Genomic DNA, 5,689 nt, shown 5'->3' on the forward strand with positions numbered 1-5,689 from the left:
AAACTTTCTTGTTAATATTACTGCTATGTCTATTTTCTATGGCTTTGTGAATTACATTTTTTTTCTCTTTTTCTCAGTAATTATTCCTGGTAATACGGGAAATGCATTGATTAATTTGTATCTTTTTAAATTGGTTACATTGCTGAACTTTCTTATTTGGAATGCCATCATAAAAATCCTCCTGTTTTTAATATTACAAAATAACGAATCTGCATTAAAGAACTTAAACTTTTACACAGTGGCCCTCTCCCCCAGAGTTGTCATCTTGAAAGTTGTATAATTCTAAAGCATAAGCTCAGGTCCTGACCCGTTCTCTGAGGACTTCTCCCAAGCCCATGTGACTTCATCTAAAGTGCTGAGCCTGTGCACTGGGTCAACTCTGTTATCCAACCACAGTCAATTAGATCAGGGTTGACACTGAGACAAGGTGGATTACTGAGCTCTCCCCCTTCAGAATTTGTGATCAACAACCTGAGATAAGGAACACACATTAGTTATCTGCAGGTACTGAGCTGGTATACTGAAGGCAGGACTCTGGTTTTCCATCAGCCATCTTTTCCCCTCCTCCCCATCTCCATGTGCACAGAAGAGCAGAAAAACTGAAAAGGGAGTGATAATGAGAATTAATGATGCAGGTATGCAAATTATAATTGACTTTGTGGCTACAGAGGAAGAAAGAGAGAGTGAATTTTGATCATTTGTCAAATCCCACTTTTGGATTTATAAAACACAGTTCTACTTTGTGTATTTGGATTTCTTCAGGATATTCTTGTTTATTTCAAATAAATTGCCCCTTATGTTAAGCTATTTTTGCGTTGGGTTTCTGCTACTTGCAAATAAAGAAACTCTAAGAAAAGAAACTATATTCCATTCTAATCATTCTTTCATTGTGCAAGACATTATTGAGATAATTTCTCTAGAATTGTCTTCCAAGATTTAGTCATGATTTTACATGTAATGGCATATCTTAATCCTTAAAAAATTTTAACAACCAAAGCCTTTCAAAGATGCATAACTTATACAACATGAGATTTGAAGAACGCTCACTAAATATTCATTGTGTGGCAAATAATTGGCTTAATTGTTTTATAGTAACGATTTGTTCCTTGAGCATATATTCCTGGAGTTAGTGTATAAATGAGGTTATGAAGATAAGTTCAGGAATTAGAATTTCTAGGTTCCAATTCCGACTCTGTCACTTATTAACAGAGTAACTGTGAGCAAGTTATAGGGTTGTTGTGAGATAAACATAAAATAATCTATAAAAACACTGAAAACTTTGTCTTTTGTGTAGTAAGTGATAATATTAGCTATTATCAATATTACTACTAATAACACTATTATCACTTTGCTGTATGCAATGTGCAAAGCAATGTGATACACTACAAGGGAATACCTACTGAATATTAGAAAGAATTTCTGCCTTCATGGATGCACAGTCTACAAATGATCATTTGGACTTGAATGGAAAATCATGGCCTCCTTAATGATATAATTATGTGAAATTATGCCCAGTAATATTTTAAATGAATTAAATGTAAGTGGCTTACATAACACAATAATTTTCTCAGAAGACCATTTAATGTAGAAAACAACTGACCACCTTTGGGTAAATACCCTTTTAGAGTGTTTTATTCCTGAATTCCATTTATTCTCTAGTATTTATTGAGCAGTTACTATATGTCATGTTCTAAGTGCTGTGGATACAGCTATGAAGACAAACAAGGTCCTGTCTGCATGTAGCTTGAGTTTTACTGTATGGAATCAGGCAATAAACAAACAAATAATGTAATAGTTTTGAACACTGATAAGTGCTATGAAGAAAAGCAAACAGAGCGACAGGAGAGTGATGGAGATGGCAGATTACTCAGTGAGTCCCAGATCTCTGGGGAAGTGACACTGAGTGAGATCTAAATGGTGATAAGGACCAGCTTAGGGTACTGTATGTGTCTCTCAGCCATAAAATCCCTTGCGGCCAAAACTTGGTCAAAGTTGATGTTTAATTCCTTTTTTTTTAAATGCTGATACTTCAAATCCATTTTTTTTTTTTGCTAGTAGTAATTGTACACAGAAAAAAACATCTGAATGTAAAGCTTGTAGGCCGTTCATACTATTTTTAAAAAGTCTGTTGTCCTTGCTGCATCTTAGACTGAACGTAATGTAACAAAACTAGGAGGAGGTTCAGTAAACACAAATTGCATTTTAACTCCTTTGGTACCCAATATCCTGCCCAGGAATGACTGAGACCAGTTCTGGAGTCTTAGGCATGGGGAATTTTGTGTGAACCTATGAAGCACAAATCCATCCTCATTTTTTTAAAATCGAAGTATAATTGACATATTATATTGGTTTTAGGTGTACAACATAATGATTCTACGTTTTTATACATTGTGAAATGATCACCACAATATGTCTAGTTAATATCCATTGTCATACATAGTTTTGAATTTTTTTTCTTATGATGAGAACTTTTAAAATCCATTTTCTTAGCAACTTTTAAATATGCAATCTAGTATTATTAACTGTAATCACCATGCTGTACCTTACATCCTGACGGCTTATTTTATAACTGGAAGTTAGTATGTTAGACTTCCTTCACCCATTTCACCCACCCTTCACCCCCTCACCTCCGACAACCCCTGGTCAGTATTCTGTACCTTCATGCATGGGGCTTTTGTTTGCTTGTTTTTAAAATCCACATATGAGATGGTATAGTATTTATCTTTCTCCATCTGATTTATCTCACTTTGCATAATGCCCCCAAGGCCCATCCATGTTGTCCCAAATGGCAAAGTTTCCTTCTTCTTAATGGCTGCATAATATTTCATTGTAAACAACTTCAGTTTTTCATCAGAGATTTTGGCCACTGATTCCACTTCTGGGAGAATCATTGGGCCTCATTGGACACCTGCATAGCTCCAGCTTTCTTTCTTTCTTTTTTTATTCTTTTTTTTTTATAGAGTTTTGGTTTTTTGGTTTTGTTTTTTTTTTTAAGATTTTCTTTATTTGAAAGAGAGAGTGAGCCAGAGAGAGCATAATAAGAGGGAGAGGGAGAAGCTGAGCAGGAAGCCCCATGTGGGACTCAATCCCAGGATCCTGAGATCATGATCCCAGCTAAAGGCAGACACTTAACCTACTGAGCCACCCAGAACCCCCAAGTCTCCAGGTTTCTGAGGAAATAAAATCCTTACATGATAATGTGTATGTTTCACAATTGTTGCAGATTTTGAACAATTGATAATGCTAAATTGAGCTATATTTATCAACTTATTTCCAATGAGTCTACTAAAAACTCTTAGCAAAATAAAGAATTCTATGACTTATAGGAAACAGAATTAATATAAAAAGACTAAACCGAAAAAGATACGAAGAAATATAAAATCAATGGGCACAGGAATTTTTTAGGCTAGGTATCTTTTGTATCCCACCCCATCTCATCCAACTTTAACCAATATCACCTCTGAGTCTTATCCTTTGGGTCTCCATTTAAATGTCACTTTGAGGTATTATCCTGATCATTCCCTCCAAAAAAAATTGTCTGCTCTATCCCCCTATTTTCAGCTGTCATTACATCCCCCTTGTTTCTTCAAAACACTTTCCACAATTTGCAGTAATGTGCTTGCTGTCTGCTCCCTACACTAGACCGTGAGTTCCTAAGGGCAAGAAGATGTCATTCCATTATTTTCTGGGTTGTATATCAAGCACCATCAGAGCACCTGGTATGTAACAGATACCCAACAAATATGGGTGGAATGAGTCAAGGAGTACCATCCTCTCGTACTCAGTTCCATCTCCAACAGACACTCCATTCCCATCAATTCGCCCTTGCCAATGTTCTCATTGCTCACGCCTCACCATCAGCATCTACTTCCAGGCTGTTAGTTCAGTCTCATCGTGCACTGCAGAAAGATGCTCTGCCAAAGGAATAAGAGGAGCTGAAATCCAGCTCCTGGTCTGTCTCCAGCTGCGAGTTCTGGCTTGTATTGTGCTCACCCCAGAGGGAGGACCTTTCCTAATTCTCAGTCGCCATACAGGCTAATGAAGGCCCTTTCCTGACGAGTCTCACTTCTGGGCTCAAGTCCACCCTCTGCTTCATACTCTGTTATGGATTGGGTGGTGCACCCCTCCTCCTTCTGCCACAAAAAGGACAGACTGAAGCCCTAACTGCCAGCACTTCAGAATGTGACCTTATTTTCAAAGAGGGTCATTGCGGATGTAAATAGTTAAGAAGAGATCATATTAGAACAGTGTGAGCTCCTAATCCGAAACGATGGTGTCTTTATAAGAAGGCAACCACATGAAGACAGGGACACACAGGGACAATGCCAGGCGATGATATAGGCCAAGATTGGAGTAATGCAGCTGCAAGCAAGGATCTCCAAAGATTGCCAGCAAGCCACCAGAAGCTAGAAGAGGCAAGGAAGAATCCTCCTACAGATTTCAAAAGACCCTGCTTGATTTCTGGCTTCTGACCTCCAGGCCTGTAAGATAATATCTTTACATTGCTTTAAGCCAACCAGTTTGACACTTGCCTAATAGCTTCTTACTTTGTCAGGTGAGGCCGGTAAACAGAGACCAAAAAAAAACAAATGAACAGCAGACAAAAACCCTGTCTACTGTCAACTTAGCAGATACCTTTTTCCCTGCTTCATCTTCTCCCTACCGCCCCCACCTCTGTGGGATAGAAGTCTGTTACTCCGAGGCAGAAGCTGTAATGAATTCAAGGAAGTCCTCTTTCTACAACCAGTGATATAGCTGATTTGGCACCCGAGTTTGCACAAAAAGCTTATTGTGAAATCATTTCTTTATGCTTAGAAATTTGACTTTATGCAAAGTTTCCTTGCTGTCTACTACATAGAACTACCTTTGCAAAATAAATACAGTGATTAGATACTAATGACTGTCACAAATGCATTTTGCCAGACAATGATTGGCAAGCTCGATCCTGCGACCTAAACCCTCAAGAGCAGACACTTCCTTAACCCAAAACATTCCATGGCAACAAACATTGTCTTCACACCCCCAAAATTCTGAAAACTAAAAAATTAAAATTTTCTTTACCCAACTGTATGATCTTTCCACATCTCTCTCTATCATAGGCATTCTGGGAGAAAAAAAATAACTGGTTGAAATACAAAGATGTTAATGGCCAAAGGGACAACAAGGTATTTTCAGAACAAGATATGAATATAGAACTTACTGGTTCTTTAACACTAGTCTCTATCTTCAAACAGAACAGAGTATTTAAATAAAGTAAGCAAGATGGTAAACCCAAACTATACGTTTAAGAGTGGGTTCTCTACCACTGCAGTATAAGCTTGCATTTCATTAACATTACAGAGATTACTGAAATACCAATTTCATCATTTTACCATAAGAACACTTTCAGAAAGAAATCAAACCAAGGTTATTAAAGCAGCCATTCAGCTGGCCTCATTACGTGAATGGAATCCATGGTGCTGGCCCAAATGACTTTTTTGTTTTTCATCTTTGCTAAAAGATTAATTAAGTAAGTTATTTTTAATAAAATTCACGTTATTGTTTTTGAACTTTTTAGAGAAGAAAATCATTATGCAAGTACATTCTGATTCTAGAATGTTTGCAAATCCAGGCTTAAATTGAAGTTTGTAGATGTAGTCCTACAAAGATTAGGAGGGGAGCCTGGGTGGCTCAGTTGGTTAAGTGTTCA

The sequence above is a fragment of the Ailuropoda melanoleuca genome, chromosome 11 (genome assembly GCF_002007445.2).
Source record: "Ailuropoda melanoleuca isolate Jingjing chromosome 11, ASM200744v2, whole genome shotgun sequence".
NCBI lineage: Eukaryota > Metazoa > Chordata > Mammalia > Carnivora > Ursidae > Ailuropoda > Ailuropoda melanoleuca.